At 42.8% G+C, this 21,069-nt stretch overlaps 1 protein-coding gene across 1 annotated transcript in view; it reads right to left on the reverse strand.

The window, feature by feature from the left end:
* The window catches only part of nxn (nucleoredoxin), a 49,527-nt gene that overhangs the window by 27,515 nt on the left and 943 nt on the right, over positions 1-21,069 (reverse strand).

A 21,069-nucleotide genomic window follows, 5' to 3' on the forward strand; every position in this document is an offset into this window, starting at 1 on the left:
CTGTGGGAGAACCCTTTGAAGAACAATGTAGAACCTGCCATGCAGAAGCCTTAAGATCCACGTAGAGCCCTCTCTGTGGAAAGGGTTCTACAGGGTACAAAAAAGGGTTCTTTAAAGGAATTAAAAGAGTTCTTCTACAGGGGCAGTCAAAGAACCAAATATCAAAACATGATGTTGGTCTGTATTCAAACTTACCACACTAGAACCCAACAAAGAGCTTCTATCAGAACAATCTACCTCACCCTGCTTCATAAATCAGCTGGCATCATCACAAGGAAAGAGAAGCAATTAGGTATCAAAATGTTGCCCTGTCCCTTTTGTCTCTGGCACGGAGGAAAGCTGAAAGCAGTTCTGTCATATTATTTATTTCCCAGGGAAAAACAATGTTCACTTGTGTCCCATCAAATCATTCTGGGTGGTCTCGTCCAACGTGCAGTAAATGGACCCGCCTGGACTGGTTCAGCCCAGATACGACCGCCGTTTGGGACACTGTTTTGGGTTTCTTCAGTTCCATCATTGCTACATCTCGCTTCTCTAAAACAAAGGCATCTCCCTGCACAAAACAAACTGGTCAATGGCACTATTATTTATTTTAATGAGCTCACAAACTCTGAGTTGCCTGACTCTCTCAATTAAACAATCAGGTCGGGTGTATTTCGTACACCACGACAAAAACAAAACTACAGCCAGCAAGCTCGGGGGCGGAGTGGACAAAAGGGACATCCAATCCAATGTGATTTTATCAAATGTTTTCCACTGTTCACTCTCAACAATGGCCAACAGAAACTCCAAAAGTACCTGAGCCTCCTCAGGAGATAACAATCATTGTGAAACAATGATTCGTTTTACACTCGACATTTAATTTCCAAAATATGAACAAGCTACCGACATTACAAGTACGAAACAACACTTTTTAAACAACAAGTGTCATACATCAATGTCATGGGATGACTGGGTTCCAGGCTATATGTGACTGCCTCGCTATAGATAAAATAGGAGATTAATAGAGTTCTTAATTGAGAGCTTAACTGATAAAGTGCGTCAGCTAATAAACAATGATGATGCTTATTTTATATATCTAAACCCTAAATGCTCTTGCTGCTAGCTGATAGACTGATATATCTCAGATGTTATACAATAAAAGACTCAAACACCATTGGACATGTAACTTGAAGACAGCCAGAAGGGTTCAAGACAAAATATAACTAAAAAGGGTTCTTCGGCTTGTCCATGTAAGAGAACCCTTTGAAGAACCCTTTTTGGTGCCATATAGAATCCTTTTTGGTGTCATGCAGTTCATGGCGATGACCTGCTTCCTGATTAGAGGGTAGGCCTAGTACTTTCTGCCATTCTGGCCACACATCTATTCATGCTATCCGTGGGAAAATCAGTTTCTCAGAGTCGCCATCAGGTCTTTATTTGATTAATTCCAAATACCGGCTTAATTGCTACAGTGCAGTGTTCCATTAGGGCCATGGCAAGTGGCATACAGCCGGTCTTTAGAGGAGTAAAAATAAAGCGGGATATCTTGGTCGCAGTCTCCTAGCAATGTGTTAATGATCCCCAAGCATAAAAGCCCTTCAGAAGCAAAGATGTCTGGAAGAGTACAATATCTATCCAACATTTTAAAAAGATCATTACAATGAAAGTAATGTATGCATTCATTCATTCATTCATTACAAGACAATGTTAAATCAAGAATAAGCTAAACTTGAACACCCATACATCATATGGTATACATCAATTGCCACAGGATGCTGGTTTCAAGTAAATCTGCCAAAAAATTACATCACTACTGTGCAGCAAATATCCACCCTCTCATTCATCATTCAGAAAATGATTTCTCGTTTGTTTTAAACGTGGCACTGTAACAATGCTGTTTCTCTGCAGCGCAGGTTTCGAGGAGTGATTGATTGTAACTTTAATTAATCAGTGACTGATATCTGAGCCTCCTCTCCTCTGTTTCCAAACATTGAGAGAACATCCACAAGAGATGTACCTCATGAATCACACACTGATTTCCATCTCCTGTCCTTTTCCCGAGCCAAGACAATCTTTTTCAAAATAGTCCTCTACCAGTGTTTACAAAGACAGATAGCCTCATCATAAAGTAGAGATCTCCCTCCAGCACATTCTCAGTATCCAACAAGATTTATGACGCCGTGTCATGCCAGAAGAGAGAAAAATTGACATAATCAAATAATTTCTACTTCAATAGTTCTCATTCCTTCGTCATGGAGAAGAGGACCATGGTTTCATTATACAGAAAGCTGTGGGGCTATTGTGGATGCCTCAGTAGTGCAGCTAGCCTAGCAGACAATACACAGCTTCTTTTAAAAGTGTTCTGCTCACAATGGGAGCAAGCCAGGGGGTGAGAGGGGACTTTATTAACAGTAATATTCCTTATTGAAATAAATCTCTGAGGAAAGAGTGTAGCATTGATGCTTAGTGAGGCCCGGCGAAAGGGCTTTGCATATATTCAGTGGCATTGTGGAAGCTGGTAAGGAGGGGCCGCTCCAGTACTCTAGAAGAACAGGGTTTGCATTCCACCGCTGACTCCAATTCATACTTACCCCACCAGCCTACAAAAAAAGGTTCTACCTAGAATGAAAAACGATTCTGTTTCTGTCAATTAGAACTCTGCGGGGTGCCACGTAGAAGAAAGGGCCCTTCAAAGGGTTCTCCTACATAACAGGGACAAGTCGAGCAACAAGTCAAAGAACCCTACAGAGGGCCAGAGTGAACCCAGATAATAATTAATAGCATGTAATTAAAAAGGCAGGCACCCTGTACTTGTAAAGGCCCATTAGCCCAATGTATCAGCATACTGTAATTGCTTTGTTTGATGTGGATTTCTGGAGTATCATTCCATCCCAGCCCCTCTGCCTCCCGCCCTTGGCCCCCTTCACTCTTACTAAACTTGAGTGACATTGATGCTTGTTGCGTCATCGGGTGGAAGGTGGATATCACTCAGTGAGGTTTGTAATGAGAAGAGCAGGCCTTTGTACAGTTGGCACAGGGGCAAGTTGCCCAACTCACTTCAGGCAGGCTTGACTTCATAAGAAGCGGGACCATTTTAGTTCTCACCATTAACAGCACATCAACAATAAACCAAGTCGCCCTGGCCTGAAACCCACCCCAATACCCCAGTGCTGGTAACACACACACACACACACACACACACACACCCCCCCATGCACCCGGCATTGATCTGAAATTACCACCCGTCACTTGCCATTTAAAAAAGCAATTTTATGCATAGAGAGATAAATGGGTGAATAGTTACATGTTTAATCAAGCTGAAAGCATCTCTCCAGCTAATAACGAGGGGAAAGTTTCCAAAAAAGCATGTTTAATCCTTGACACCTGTCACACGGCTCATACTCCACAGACCCCAGTGGTTCATTAAAGGCTGTGGTTGTGCAGAGAGGCTTAACCCTACGAGTGCCTCAGCATTGAGAGACTCCCTGCTTAGGCCACCCTAGTAGGGGCTAAGCCAGATCCACACGCACGCACGCACGCACGCACGCACAGCAAATTGATCTTAGACAAACTTAAACATGCAAAGGTCTAAAGGTTTACAGTAAAAATCAATGTCCAGGTTCATCTTCAGTTTTCAGACAATGCTTCACCACAGAAAGACACACGGGGCAGGACAGTATCAGTTGTTGCGAATGAAACAGAAAGCAAACAAGATGGAGAGAATGGAGAGGATGGAAAGAAAAGAGAGAAAAACGAAAGAAGTGACTGATGACCGCCCTATGGGTGGAACAGTGCTGTGGTCCCTGTTGCCTGTGTGCAGGCAGGGACTCAATTTTCAGCTCAGATAAATATCAAAGCTGCTCTCAGGCCCATAGCAACTGCATGACATGCACATTGCGTCAGGAGGCGGAAGGAAGCCTTAGCGCTGGGCCGGCTTGCAGGCTTGAGGCCCCTGGGAAAATGAACTAGGAGGGAATGGAGTTTGCTTTTGTCTGGATCAGCTGTGTCAACTTGTTGAAGACAGAGGCTATATGGGGCTGGCAAACTGCCACTCTTACTCTACAGTACTACAGTACAGTATTTCCCCAAATACCACACCATGTAAGTGAAAGTTTCGAACCTAAAATTTGCTATTACTTCCGTTTTTCTGTTTTGTAGACAGGTCTTCGTCAAGTCAAATCTTTTACTTGCAGTAAAATGTTATGAAAAATCTTTTTAAAATCTTATTTTAATGAACCATAAGTCCGATTGGCTTGAAATGTCGTATGCGCACAACACTTATCTCGAACAACGGTAATAAGCAATCTGTCCAAAAATGCCCAAAATAAACGCAAATCAAAATTCACATTTCATATGGCCGTATTAAAGGCCCACATTAGTCAGGTTTTTTAGCTGATATATGACTGCACAACATTATGGCACAATTCAAGTCAGAAAATTACCATTTAGTTCAAAGTTTGTGTATTTTGGGCAATACATTCTATTTTCTTAACTGCTCCTAAAACGGTTTCCCACGTGCCGTGACGTATGACATCTCATACAGCCATAGAGCTCTGACAGAGGATTATGGGGGGCCAGCAGTGAGGGGCTATTGTTAGAGCCTGAGAAAGTGTGCAGGAAGAGTAGCACACACTTTATGTAACACACACACACACACACACACACACACACACACACACCTCCCTAGGTCTGTACAATAACAGGAAACCCTGAGATACAGGTCTGCACGGCAAACCACAGTTCTGCTTCATAGGGGCTCATGGATATGTGGAGCACTACAGAGCTCCACTTTTCACTTGGACGTATCTACCAAGCTGAATTACTCATAGAATACAGAGAATACAACACAAACGTGATGGGAGAAGTACTTCAGATTGAGTCCAGCTTTGTTTAGTTTTGGCCAAATCAATTGAATGTTGGAGAGTTGCCTGCTGAAATACAGGCAGGGATGACAGTACTGCTCATTGGGGAGAAGGCGGGGAGGGGTTGCTGAGAGGCAAAAATCTCTGAGCCTGCGAATGAAATTAGCCAAAAAGACCTTGAGTTGAGGCCACGAACAATAAATACAGCAATACATGTGTTAATCATACCACAATTTAGCATGGAAATAGAAACTAAATTCTTTTGTCATTTTGCATTGAGTGTGGAAGCAATTTTCAGATGCAAGTAGGTTACTTTTTTGGATGTGTACCCAGACCTCCACCCCATAGGAGAACAAATTAAACAACAAAACAGAAATCAAAGAGCGACCCCCCCCCCCCCCCCTCGGAAACAGAGAGAAGGAGGGAAAGGCAGACAGGGCAGAAGGGAGAGGAAACCTGACCCAATCTGGTCTTCCTGCTCGCCTTTGTGTTGGACGGAAAGACACACTGCTGTGGGGGTGGAGTCAATCAAAAAGAGAAACATAACGAAAGGGAGTGTGTGTTCCCTCTTTACCCTCCTCACCGCGCACGGGTAATACATCTTTAAGCAGCTCTCTATACACTTAAGTGTCTGTTCTCACTCTCCCACTGTCACCTCCTCAGACCATTCAATTTTCATTAGGGGTTCTAGCCTGAAGGGCTGAAACCCTATTCTAATTGTAGACTGATTTTGGCAATATGAAAGTCCATGTCCACCACTACTTATAAACCAGAAATGCACCCATTGGCTTATAGGTGGCACTGTAATAAGCACCTACAGTCTAAGGCTCAGCCCCAACGCCCCGTTTGACTTTTGGTATATTTGGTATACTGGTCCCTCTCCTCAAAAGGAGCACATTTGCCTCAAGGACTCATAGCTTCCTCCATGATGGATTTTACGAAAAACCTTTAAAAATCTTATTTTAATGAACCGTAAGTCTGATTGGCTTGAAATGTCATATGCTCACAACAATTAACATTTCATATAGCTGTATTAAAAATATATTAGCTGATATATGACTGCAAAACATCATTGCACAATGATTCAAGTCCACAAACTGCCATTTATTTCAAAGTGTGTGTATTTAACTCCTCCTAAAACGGCTTCCCTTGTGCCGTGACGTATGACATTTCATACAGCCTACATTGCACTGAAGTGTGACGTGGCTAGCCTCTTTGTAAAAATATAAAAACAAGACATAATTATCACAAGTCCTATGGAATTATTTAAACGCCAAAGGAAACAGCTGCACTGCAGGCTGTAGTAAGTAAGCTAAGCTAACATGTTGTAGCAATTATTTCAACTCTCCTCCTTAGGCTGGCATCCTGCGACAGCTGTCCACACTTCACCAAAGGCAAATCCAACAGTATAGAGGCCGTGGCTCCTGCTGGAACGCAAGCTCTTGTTACTGTTGACTCTCAATCCCTGTGTTAACACAATGCCAACCCAAACCATAACAACTTAGCCATAAACCCCAGCTCCACCGCTAAGTGTAAACCCACAAAGCCAGACCCAATCTACTCATTTGAGTTAGCATCCAACAGGGCTGGCTAAGAGCAGAACGGATTTCCTACATTTGGGAGGGGAAACGTATAAGGCAAGTTGGTATGACTAAGGATAGCAATTAAAAGTATTCAAGTGTGCCAGTGTACATGCTGTACTGTACATGATCAGTCATAATCATACCATGATGATGACATCAAAGTGAAGTGCTACACACGAGACATATTTCACTTTGTCACAATGGTAAAATCATGGTAATCAGAGGGATTTACATGGTGTATTACATGTAATGACTGCAATTTAGAGATCAAAGTTTTGGACAGATCTTTGGGAATGCTCCATTTCCTCCTCCCCGTCTCTCTTCATCAGTGTCTTTTCAGGGAAAGAAGAAAGGGAGGACACAGGATTGGTTCTGACTCCCCTCTCTGATTCTGATTTCCCATGGGTGCCCCCACAAACTAGAGACATTAAGAAGAAATGGCAGCCCAATTAAGAGAATTCTATGACAGCAAGTTTGGCTTTCAAGGCCAAAGGGACTCATGGGTATCACTCCAAAAAGGAAACTAAAAAGGGAAGGGGAACAGAGAGAAAGGGAACACCCACAGCGGGAAGCTGGGAAGCAAAACACAACATGACTGGAACATTACCTACCACCTCTGATGTGGTAAAAGGAAACTGCATGGTAGGTCACACCTGCAGGACAGTGTGTGTGTATGTGTGTGTGTGTCTTTCTTATGTGGATACAGTATCACGATAACGACATGCTATTATTCAGAAGCATCAAGGCTTGGGAGAGCTGCTTTGCAAAAGACACACCAAAGTAGTTAAGAATATTCACACAGAACAAACCCCAGTATATCATTAATTTTATATATATATATTATTATTTATACTCCACTGCAATGTGCGGTATATCTATCCCTTATAACTGGCAACTAACTGGCCACTAAAGACATGCAATCTGTTATCTCTATCCCTGAACTTACATAAACTGCTTTGCTTTCCTCCTCTGGAATATTCCAAGCTTTGAGGCCAGGCCAGATATTTAGCTTGGCTGTGCTTTCAGCTGTATAATGAAAAATATATTTTTTTATAGTTTTTTTTCTTTGTTTCCCTCCAACAGAGATCCCTCCAGAACAGAACCCTCTCCCTAAAGCCACTCCCATAGACAACATGAGCACGCAAGCTTCAAAACAGCCCCTCTCATTGTCGCCATTATCTTACTGTACCTTCAACTATCCAGTCAAAGTTAACGTTTTTTTCCTGATAAAGTGAATAACCCTAGTCGAGGAAACAGTAGCCTGTACCTTTCAGGAATGTGATGACACATGCTGCTTTGATTTATTTGGTGTAGTTCTATTCCAGTAATTAGACTGGGTAATTACAGTATACTTTATGAACATATCTCCACCCTACTGGCAAATCCCAGCACAGCGGCACTCAACCCACCACCACACAACAAAGTGAGGAGAACTCTCCCTCTTTTAGCCTCTCCTTCAAGATCACATGGGGTGGGTCAACTAGGGTAAAGATAGGGAGACAACGCTTTTATAACAAAGCACAAGAGAGACATCCGACAGCTTCACAGAGAAGTTCAGACCTTACATACATTTCTCATGGTTTCTATCCATCTGGAAAACATCCTGGTTACAGATGCAGTGAACACCTGGAGTTATAGATGTAAATGTGAAAAAAGCATTTCCTTGCTTCCTTCTCAAAACACATCAGAGCAGAAGGAGAAGTTTCAAGAGGAGGAACCTCGGCTCTTCTCCGTTTTGAGAAAGAGGCAAGAAGAGAGGAATGAAGAAAAGACTTGATTTTCCTTCTCCAGGGGCTTCTGCTTCAGAGGCCAAAGAGGTTGATAAAGAGGCAAATAAACACGTACTCTACAATCTCTCTGGCAAATTACCACACTCTCTGGCAAGTCCATCAAGATGCCTTTAAAACAACGCTTTAAGATGAGCCACATCTTTGGCTACTGGTTTTGGGCTGCTCACCCTTCCCCTGAGAACAATCCATTCTATTCCCATACCCTTTTGAAGACGCTGTTTCTACCATCACCCTTACCATCATACTCCCTTTCTTCCTAATGTTCAGTCATTACTTGCTCTTTACTGCATACTGTACCTCCTGTTCTCGCTGTGATCCTTTATTACATGATAGAGGGAAAAAAAAAGAAGAAAAAAGGCGGGGGGGAGGGAGTACTTGGCAGAAACATTGACATTCCTGACATGAAACCCTCAGTTCTCAGCAGTTAGCCTTTATTCTGCTCCAGTTCAGCCGCTGTGCCTGTCTATGGGGGATCACATGCACACAAACAGGAGGACATTACCAAAGCTACATGACAAATAGTTCAAACAGTATTTGTTTTCTTTCAACTACTTTAGTTGCGCTTGATGGAGCTTGTCTGGTGGAATGGAGCTAATGGAATAGCCTCAAAAGTGCAAGCCCCGCCCGTCTGGCACACACGGGCTCAATCGAACGCGCACGTTTTTAAAAGAAAACAAACACTATTTCATAAACCAGGTGTGAATTCACACCTATAATTAGGTGTGAATAACCTTATTGTGGACAGCATTCAACTCAATTTTCTATATGCAGCCGCGAATGGGTTGTTCAAGTTACGTCGTCTACCCCTTGGAGACTTGAGAGCACACCTGTTGGCTCTGAGACCAGTGGGGCTGCCAAATGAACATGAACTCTGTTAACTTTGTCTGTTCTCCTCCCAGACTCTCCTGACCAGACTTAACACCTCGCTAGCCTGGAAATCGCATTAACAGTAATGGTTTTAAAAGGGAAAACTCTGCTTTCTTATTTCCTACCAACACATCTCCAACATGGAAGGCAAGGCTTTTTTTTTTACCTTATAATATTGCTTTGGGGATCAACTTTGGTCCTGTGAATGTCCCCCTGATGCCCATGACATACTCCTTTCTAACATTGGCATGGTGTATGGTAATATTTATTACCGTCAAGACATCTATGTATCGTCTATCTGTGAAGAAAAGTCATTGTGTAAAAGGTCAGAGGAAAGCAATCCATCAGTTTGCATCAGTAAACCTTTGCTAAACAAGAGCCCCCTGCGTTGATCAGGTTATCTCCCCCTCAACTGCATGCTGAGAACAGAGCCCAGCTTCACGTGGCTTAACGTTGAGCCTGCGTTGGCTAACAATGCTCCTCAGAAGAAAGGGCCTGGCCATGGCTCTCTCGTTCTCTGTGTGCCAGTAATCTCTCTTTGAGGCTGCGGCGTCTCTAATTGCCTGGACACTTGTGTCCGAGGGCCACTCTCACTCCTCAGTGAAAAGATGAGACCTCTTGTGCTCCTTACAACCAGCTTAAGCTGATAAACCCTTTCATTCTACATGGCTGTGGGATCGGTTCCCCCCGGTCCAAACAGATGCGGTGCAAAAGACTAATCAAAACAGCGATTAGCCCCATACACAGAGGCATGGCTAACCCACAGCGTGGCCGCCACAGGGGGTCCAAAATCCACCACTGACGGCACTATGCTTTCAACGATTTTTCTCTGCCTATTCGATTTGGAACGTGAACGCATACCTCAAAGTAACTGTTTGCGTGAATATTCTGAGAAGACGTGTAGTGGGTTTTTATTGAGTAACTGAGACACGCAATAATAGATTTTACAACAGGACGAGACGGGACGAGGCGGCTGTTGAAGCGTACACTGCCATAACTCTGGACTTTACTGGACTTTACCCTGATCTCAGTCGACATTTTCACTTCGCTGTCTTCAGCAGAAAATCCCTCTCACTTAACAGATAATCAGCACCTCCTATATGACATGTTCATCTCCTCTGTCCCGGCTAGCCTTACTCTGTGTCTTCCTGGGATGCCTTCGCCCCCCCCCCCTTTACCAAAGTGAATTGTTTGCAGCAAACTTGCAGCTAGCTTTGTGGCGTATTTGCAGCAAACCATACTGTATAGTTTGCCACAACATATTGCCAATAGCAGTGAATTAACAGTGAATAGCAGTCCTTTGCCAGTAGTAAAGGATTTCTGGTAAATCTTTGGCAACAATGAACATTTACTGGCACTAGTGCCAAACATGATTGCCACTAGTGGCAGACAGTTTGTCATTAGCAGGAAACCTCCAGCCAACCTTTGGCAACAATGAACATTAATTGCCACTAGTGACCAGTTAATAAGAAGTGGCAAAAAGCGACGAACCTCCAGCAAACCTTTGGCAACAATGCACATTTGTTTGCGCTATCAAGGATGCACAAGACACCTGTCATCATGACATCACATGCAAAATAGTTAGTGGTTAGCTGTGCAGCAGAGGAGTAATGGGAGACCCCATTGAAATTGTACCGTTCATGGTAAGTTATCACTATTAATTAAGCTAAAGCCTGCTATGGTAGCTACATATCAACTCAACTGCCTGAATTGTGATGTCATGTTCTCTCAACAATCTTTAGAGGAACTCCCATTGTCCAAAGGTGACCTTTTTGACAAATGACAAAGATTAGGCAATGTTACAAGTACATTCAATCAGCTCTCTTTCCCCTCTTCCCCAAACCGCTCTCTATCTTTCTTTCTGGCCCTTTCACCTAAAAGAGGTGTCTTGGACTATAAAACGTAATGTTAATGACACATTTGGTGTCAATTTATGAGTAACATTTCTAGGATATACCTTATAGGATAGTGTTTTCCTGGAATAATGTTTTCTTTCTGTTTTGCTCTTCTCTACAATAATGTGCTATTCTTTTTTACTTACTTCAGTAAAATACTTCAATTATTTTCTTTAAAATGTAAACAGTTTTACTGTGCAGGGGAAACATACAGACATTTTGGACAAAATGCCTTTGTCGGTGTGCCAGCCATAATGCCTCCATATGGGATACAATTAGATCTTGTCTATCCTCTGGCCTGCCTGTAGCCTACATTCTGCAGATTCCATGTCATTTCTCAACAATGTAATAAGAGGACATTCTTAGCCACTAAAAAGCTTGCAGCTGCAGTGAACCAAGTCCACCATTGTCCATGCATCTGAGTAGCACTCCTGTGTTTGAATCTGTATTTTGGGAGTTCTACCAGGAGAGGTTGGGTAGGTCTGTGAAAGAGGTAACCGTGGTATCTTTTAATTTATATACATTCTTGTGGCTCTTATAATCACTTTCATATCACTAGACCCTGTATAAGGATACCCGTTATAGCTTGCTAATGTGTTACATTTGATACTATAATGATATGAATCGGTATGCAGGGGATGCGACATTCATATTTCATTTGTTTTCAGGACCAGCCTGCCAAGCAGTGGCCTTGAATAAATGGCTTATGTATTTGCTGTGTGTCCAAGGGATCATATGACACAGACAAAACCACTGATTCCATAATTAACTCAATATAAAGCAGATGGAATATAGATGCGACTCCCCTGCCAAAGCAGATGTCCGCAGGACATATCACCATATCTATAATGAATTTGGCCGACTAGTCAATATTATGTGGAAGGTATCTTGTCGTGGTTGCAGATACAGACAAACAGACATAGGTACACAGACTGAGTGAACCTGGCAGCCGAGTGGATTGGATATTTGGATTAGGCTTATTAAATCAAGAAATCGGTAGAAAGAGCATTATGCAGATCCAACTGTAAATGTCTGAATATGTGAGCAATCTCAAGACGCAGCAGGGTGGGATGGGAACCAGTGTTGAATCTGATTGCATTCTGACTTCCCTCTGACAACTGTGTGAGAACTGTGTTCTGCTCTGCCAAACATCTTTCAGATGCCCTGCAGTTCTTATCCAAGTGGCCACTGTCACTCAATTCAAATGGCCCCCCTGGCAAAACAGCGGCACATAAAACTAGCCACACAATCCTCACTGTAGGGGTTGTACGGCACAAACACAAAGCATCATGGAGATGCAAAGACAGCTACGTGCAGCTCCCCCCTGGAAGTGAGGAGAGGCCTGGCATAAACATTGCTAATCACACTAACACTGACTGTCCTTGGGAGAGCTCTTGACAAACTGCCATATAAATTGGCTAAGAGCAGATTCAATACTATGGAAATGATTTTTGAAGGAAGCACACAGGACCCGATGTCATCCAACCTTATTAGACACAGACACAGACACACACACACACAGACACACACACACACACACACACAGACACACACACACACACCACCCTCTCCTCCACCTCATTATCCAGTTGCTGGAGATTAGCAGCTTCGCCTGGATCTCACATCTGCCTTACGGAGGGCTAGGCTGGGCTCAGAACACGGCGCCATACGGAGGACCAACTAATCTTACCAAGTTGAATGAGGTCAGAGAAGTCAAAAGTCACTTGTAGCGTGAACAGGGGCTGCTCCAAACCTGGAAGCAGGACAAGTTTGGTGGGGGGGAGACTTCAGAGGTGCTAATTGGCTATAAGCTTCCTGAGATGAAGGCGATTAGGTAGCCTGGCCTGAACTCAACCTTGCTACCCTCCCAGGGGGGAGATGTGCGTTTGAGCGCAATTGATTCCCTTGAACTGTCACAAGGGGTGTGGCAGAACATTCTTTCTGGGTAACATGACAGTTCACCTTTCGTTCTCTCTGGCTTGACATCAGGATGTAGGAAGGAACCTCTCTCACCCCCTCAATCTCCTTATTAGAGATAAAATATATAGTACAGTATACAGACTAAGTTCCTCTTTACATTAAGTTGCCCCTATACCTGTGTAGTAAAGCTGAAATTACTCTACAGTAAAAACATTGGTTTTGCATGTTCTAACAGTCATTTGGTAGTTGTATGGTACTTTATTATGGAAACTGTGTTATTACATAACATATTGTCCAATATATCAAACTTTCTACTTGAGATGCATGCTCTTCTGCAGCTCTTAAACTCACTCTCTTTCCCTCTCCCTCCTCCCTCCTCCTTCCCTCCCTTCCTTCCCTCTCAGTGAGAGGTGGGTTGGATGCTGCTCTGTCCTCTTTCTGTCATACAGCTTTAGCAGTCCCACAGAGCAGAGCAGAGCAGAGCAGAGCAGTCTCCCTGGCTCTCACACACTATTAGCCTTGGGGAGTGAACCAACTCCTTTCTCAGTCGCTACACCACTGCCAGTGCTCACGTTACACCCCAGCCCACTGCACTACCACACTACATACACTCTAATAGATGGGGCTGATTGTCAACATGTAATCAACTACTCTCATACTGCCCACACAGTGTTATGGTATTGATAATTAATGGATGTATTAAATGGTAGGCTTCTCATAATGTAGGCCGATAATTGCGGTGATATTTTGAACGCTTTAAATGTATTGTGTGGAATAATGGATGCATTATTCTGAATCTGCTATCTTTACAAGGTCTCCCTTGCAAAAGAGGTCCTCCAATCTCAATGGACCTCCCTGGTTAAAATAAAGGTTACATATACAATTAAAAAAAAATCTCACAATTTCTGGTGCATCCCACAGTGGTATATTGTGCCTGCAAGTAAAAAGATGAAAAAATAAATAAATAAATAAATAAATATATATATATATTCTCGCAACAACTCTATAGTAGACATGGCAGAAGGGCTGGCGCCAATGTGACACAGAGTGTGCCAGGCTACAAGCTGAGACAGTAGGCCTGTTTGTATAGCGAGGCTCTTTCAGACAGGAGCCGAGCTGCAGGAGCAGTTACACTTCAATGAAAACAGCACAGAGGGGGGATTCACACCCTGTTCATACAACCCAGCATCATCTGCCATCTCCATCAGGGGAGTGAGACAGTCAGACAGGGGGGTGAAGGGTTATGTGAGGGGAAAATGTTTTGAGTTTTTTCCTACATGGCATAGACATGGTAACTGAAAACCATGACCGCTGAAAAGCAAACAAGTCTACCATGTCTGGGAGATATGCTGCAAGATAAACATTGTTCCATACATCTGTGTGACCACTCTACAGAGACAGTAGATCATGGCCTACTTTCTCTACTCTAGATAAATGTAATGTGATGATGAGAGAGAAACAGGAATCAAATGAGCAGCTAACACCTATAATAGCTTTCATTAATGAACTGTTTATATAGTGTACATACAATCAATAATCAGCAATATTCCAGCATTTATAAATATTGACAAACCTTTATAAGCATTATTAACACTTATGTACGCATTAATAAGGTTCATGAATAAGAAGCATCATAAGTATTTAAGCATCTACTAAGCATTTATAAGCATGTGTAAACATTTATAAATGCTTATTTCATTATCATTCAATCCGGGAGGGAAAACAAAAGGAAAATAACAGACAGCTCAAATGCCTCTGGGGGTCTGGGGTTGCTACGGTGTTATTATTCTGGAAACGGCTGCTTAGGCCTCGCTGCAGTAGGGGGCAATTAGAGACTGGAGGACTGGGGGTGGGGTGGCAGCAAGCACAACAATCCCTATATGGAGGGTCCTCAACACAGGGGGGTGTTCAGGACAGAGAGCGCATAAACACCATCATATCCACAGTAAGGCAGTAATGACAGCCATACTAAGATAACAGAGGAGATGCGGGTGGGTGAAATAACAATCTGTTTATTTCCATGGAAAGGAAACTAAGCTGTTTTCCTGTCAAGACTTTCAACCCAAATTAATATCCAGCTGTATTGTTTGGAATTCTATTGCACAAACTTGGCAAATTTGGACAATATAATAGCAGGGGAAACGTGCATTCTTGGAGAGGCAAGTATGTGCTAATTAGGCTGGTTTTGGAATAATGCACGTAAGCTGGCGAATCATCTGTCGTTTTCATGATTGTTACTGCAGACACTGCGGTGGGGACGTGCTAGTGCACTTCAACGTCACGCCGCTGTGGAAACTTCTGGTCGAACAAAAACACAGAAAGCCGAGAGTCACAGTGGTTGCCAGATCCAGAGTATAGGGACTGAGAGAAGGACCCAATCCCAGTGTATCTTTTCTGTGGTTCACGGACCACAAACCCAAGGTCATAGCCTAACAGGGATTGTGGGTTGTCAATTGCAGGCAGATAAGAGAAGGAGAGACAGATCGGGTTGCGGGGAGAGAGGGAGAGAGGGGTTTGGGTCTCGTCTACAGAACGAGCCACACAGCTCCACTGTTTTCACCGGTTCTCTGAGGGTAACACAACCTCCCCAAACTTCACCTCTGATAAAGGTTTCTATTGTCATCTCTCACTACATTACAGTGCTCTCTGTAAAGCGGTCACAATGGGCAGTGAAAGGGGAGAGTAACACTAGCTTGGTGTGAGAGAGGTAACAGTTGGCGCGGTACAGCGTCCACAGGCTTCGCTAGCACACTGTTAGTGGAGCAGGTGTCTGCTGCCGACATTCCTCTGTGAGCTCCTGTCAAACATAGCGCACAGTAACAGGCACTCGCAGCTGCAGGACAATGGAGACACGTTACACTACAAGGCCACAGCCAGGAACAGGAGTCTCGAGGTAACAACCCAAGGTATTAAGATACAACGAGCAAAAAATGTGAGCAAAGTTGCCGAACCTTACCTTAATGTTTCTAATACACGCAATGAGAAATAATCCAATGACAGTTTTGAATACCGCGGCTTGCGTTTCCATGACATGTCATGACAAATGCTTTTTCAGAAACTCGTGAAATTCATTTTCTCAGAATCATTGTTAAAAACAAGGTAAGAAAAATATCTTACCGTAGAGTATTTGGAGTTGTAAGGTATTTCTTGCTCTGCTCAGCACTATTTGCAAATAGATTTCAAATGCTATTTGAACCCAGGTCTGTCACCAACGGGTCACCCACTGGGCCAGGATGGACCATCTCACTTTCCATGATGGTCATTTTATTCATCATTCGGTCATAGTGACTTACAATAGGGAATTCCTAGCACTGATGCAGCAAGCCTCATTACGTAGATAACCATATGGAGGCTAGCCATATCAGGACTAGGGGTTTACCTTCCATGCATTTGGGCTCAGTATTCACCTACATGCATTATGAGCCCAAACTGTCACTCACAGTGAAAATGACATGGGAGAGAGAGAGAGCATCTTCACGACCACGAGTCAAAGCCCTGACCAAACACAGTATTTGCAGATAAAGAACTCGGCATTATCACCTGCAGATAAGGCGGGAGGCTTTCAACCAGCTATTCCAGCTGAAACCCGGAGGCCCGCTGCAGGCATGAGGGCAGAGATATGTTATGAGCAGGGGGCGGTTTGGTGCGGTTTTCATCAGATCTGTGACACCCTGATGACAGGAACCCTTAGCCCCCTCTTTGAAGACCCTAGCAGCTGTGGGTCCGGGTCCCAGAGCACCAGGAGCTCCAGGAGGATACGGCACAGTGGTGGGACAGGGGCCTAGAACACCGAGCTGTGGGACGGTATGATAGTGATGCAGCCACAGTGCTACACAGGGATTGCCAACCCAAAAGGTTATGGTTGAGACGTTGACTCATCCTGTCCACCATGGTTGGAATATTATAAAAGGTGTTGTGTGGAATAATGATGTTGCGAATAAAGATGTCTTACTTGTTCTCTTTTTGATAATATTTTACAGTGGGCTACACTGCAGCACAGAATTGGAACAGCGGGTGCTGGATGTGAACAGCAGACTTTTCTCTCACTGCGATGTGACTGCACTGTTACACTGCAGAGTTTACTTTCCACCGTTGGCATTGCAGTGCTTCCAGAGACTTGGCAAAGGCTTTAATTGATTTACGAGCGAGCGGCTCTCCCACTACTGCTCATACTGTACGTCTCCATGTAAGGCAGTGCCAGCGCTTTCTCTCTCTCTCTCACACACACACACACACACACACACTTAAGGATATAGAGTTGCAGAGCTGTGTTTTCATGCCACAACTTACGTGACCTTTCTGTTGTGCCAACACAAGGATGGAAAATAATAATAATGAAATGGTCTGTGAACCACAGATGTTATCGCTTTGAAGTGAAATCAGAGTGGAACCAATTCAGCGGTCAAAATGTGACTTCTTCTGTAACTCTTAATCTAAACTAGCCAAACAATAGTCATAAGCCATTACCTGCTTTGGTTGAAATTGAGACATGCATGGATGTGTTCTTTTTAGAGGAAAAACTCTACTGTCCACTTTTTTAGTTGGTGGAGAGAAGCCAGCTTGGTAATGAGGTTCTGAAAGAGGCGCGACTGAGAGAAATTGTTGGCCCTGCCAGTTGATCAGCCCAGCATAGCTCCACAGAGCTGCCTCTCTCTCTCTCTCTCTCTCTCCCTCTCTCCCTCCCTCCCTCTCTCTCTCTCTCCCTCTTTCTCCCTCCCTCCCGCCGGTGCCCAGCCAGCTAGGGCTGAAAGAGAGAGAGAGGGGGAGAAAGAGAGGGAGAGGGATGTGGGCCTGGGCCACTTACAACCGCGGACCCACAACTTCAACGCAGCTCTCCGCCAGGTCAACATCATACACCAATTAGAGCTCTCCACAGCACACAGAGCCACTCTTCAGTCTCTGCTATGATCACATTCACACACAGGCTCGATCCGGGGGCTTCGTCCTCACACCGAGTGGCCAAACAGAGTCTCCCTCGCTGCCAAGTTGTTCAATGCCCGACTTCACATTTCTTCAAAGGAGAGCTCACAGCAGGCCTTGTCAAATGTGTTGCTCATACACAAACTTGATTTAGACTAACAGATCACCATGTCTTGCCTCCTCTTCTTCTGACAATAAAATCACTGCTAAAATTACAGTTATATTGGACTGGAATTCCACCTGTTATTGAGAATGTGACATACTGTACACAAACACGCAGCATGCACGTGCTGCAGACAAAGGGAGGAGCTGCATAGACCACCTACAGGCCTACACAGCTATCTTACCCCTTCGATATGTGCAGAGCAATACAACACAACACATGAACGCACGCATGCATGAGACGTCAAAATAATAACTCTGAAGAGGGACATCCATCGGCCACACAAGCCTTAAGAAAACACTAAACATAATCTTGCCTCAGGAAATGCTATGGTATAGTGAGGTCAATGGAACTGCTCACTGAAATATTATCTGTCATAAAATGAAAGCAAACTTGATGTTATTATCATGTATTTTTCTATTCTTTAGTGTTTCATTGTCAATTAAAAGACTAATTAACAGCCATGACACCGGCATGGCCAGACAGACCCGAGTTACAAATCTAGGCCCCATTTAAACTGCAGCTCACAAACACACTACAATTAATTTGTGATAGTGTAAGAGTTTAAATCAAAACTGTACACTATTCTCATATACAGTAGCTTCAGCCAAGTCGTGGCTGCACTGGAATTGAAACAATGGCAATGTTGATGCAGCAGATATTTTTCCACTAGCATTTGGAACACAATAAAGCTGCAGAGTGGCTACGCTCCGCCTCGACTGGCCCAAGACAATCCCCATCTCTACATCCTCCCTCCGTCATCCCCCCCTTCACGCCTGGACTGCATAATGGGGTGAAACACAAACCATCACTGACAATCTGCAACACATAAAAAGGGGGCCTTGATTTAATCTGAATCATGCCGCACCTATTAAACTCAGACTACAGGAAAAGACTGCACAAGGACATTCACTAAGAGTTCATAAAAGATACGCAACACATTATTTGACGACCATGGGGAAGGGGTAGTATGCTGTGGAAAAGCCAGGGCTAGTTTAAACGAGGCCCTGTGTGCTCTTTCAGGTGTAGTTTGTTTAAATAATAGCCTAAAATATGGATGTTGTCATTGCTTTTATACATCCAATAAATGCATAACAAACATATGCTTAAATGGTACATATTACAGAACATTGAAAAAAAAAAGACTGGCAATCAAAGTACATAAAGCTTAATTTTCGCAGAAAATGTCCCGCAAATCCTTTTTACTACCCTAGTGTGGCAATGTAATGAGACACAGAAGGCACTATATACTTTTAAAATAGAGAATATTTCCCAATAAAAGACTTGCCCTGGCATATAGAGCAAGGAAATAATCCCAGCCAAAATAAACATTAGCCTCGTCACCATTCGGAATATAATTCTGCTATCTGCTATAGAATCATAATATAATATGTTTTTATACCAGTTCTGTGAGGAGTGGTTATGTTAATGTACTTATAGCAGCTTTTTAGGGTTGAAGAAATAGAATAAGTATACAATGTTGTGTGCTGACAACAGGGCACATATGGTTGGACAGGGCAGTGATGATGGTGCAGATCCTCGTAAAATAAAATCATATTTCTACTTACACCGCCTTGGCTCTTGCAGTGGTTACAATGTACACAACACACACATCCAGGTTTCTTGTAAAAATAGATTTGAACAGACTCAATGAGACAAACCTGGATAAAAAAAGGTTATGAAAACCTCCACCCACATATTCTTCTTCATCACGTGTACATTGTGTGCATGCAGCTGCAAGCAGGCACACAGAGAAGCCAAATGAATAGCCACGGCAGACTCTTGTGGGATTAAATGTAATTTGTTATTAAAGACCATCATTTTTTCGCAGGACAAGCATGTGGATGCATGTAGGGGAGCTGGGGTTGCAGAGGACCAAAATGGATCCTTGGTGTGAGTGGAGAACCTGAGTACCATTTATTTCTAATCAAATACAAAACCTCTCACATTACCCACCAATTTATCTCCAAACAGCACTACATGTAATTTGAAATAGGCCTAAATACATATAAATATACAAAAAACAACAACTTGCAAAGGCGTTCACAACATGCAATTGTTTCATATTAATTATATTTATTGCTAGGAGATATAATAGAGACACTTCAACATGCTAATGAAAGACACTTTGCTAATCCTATTCCTTACTGTATATCTTAATTATTGGAAAAGTAACTTTTCAAAATGTACAAATCAGGATGATTGGTAGGCTAAATATTGGAGAGATTTCATTCATCAGGCGTAAGGACAAAGAATGAATAGAGAGGCTATAGAAAAACAAATATATCTTACTTTTCTCTTAAAGATGGTGATCTTAATTATGGTGTCAACCTTCCTACTCTAAACACTACAAATTACAACCTCATGATAAAAAAAACCCTCACCTTAAAATTGGATTAGAATATAATAAGATTGTGATGATGGACTCATGCCATCTCAAGGAATGTAACATTTCAACGACGTTTCTAATGTGAGAATAATTAGACTTGAAAATATTCGGAAGATAAATTATGCTACATTGTTTTCTTTTTTCGCACACAACTTCCAAGTGGTTAAGAATAGAGGTTTATCTGAACACCGTTTTATAATGTGAATTATTATCCAACATATGGATGGCCTGTTATTTGACAATTCATCGAACAAAAGCATCATATGAGAGGGCTATAATAGTTTGCTCTCTTTCAATATCACTCTAATTACAAATGTGTCTACCTGATAGCCCTACAATTGGATATCAAAATGACGCAAAAGGAACGATATAAAGCGGGTAGCTAGGATTATTGTTGTGGCTATGTATTGCCCCTTAGCTAAAACTATAATAGAACATAAATAAATAGGACTACCAGTCATACAAATCGATTTCCATGATATTGTTCACGATTTCTTGTGAACTAAACAAGCATGGGCTTTCTTCTTCAAATTTTAGAATCCTGCACATTATACATTTTCTTATTTCGATGTGGGCCTGATCTGCTATAAAATAACGTGTCGTTTGAATCGCCTATTATCTAATATCAATAAGAGTGGATTTTAAAATCAGACCTCTTTCTCCTACGTGTGTGAGTGTGTGTTCAATAACAGGATTTT

The sequence above is a fragment of the Argentina silus genome, assembly GCF_951799395.1.
Source record: "Argentina silus genome assembly, chromosome: 14".
In the NCBI taxonomy this organism is placed as follows: domain Eukaryota; kingdom Metazoa; phylum Chordata; class Actinopteri; order Argentiniformes; family Argentinidae; genus Argentina; species Argentina silus.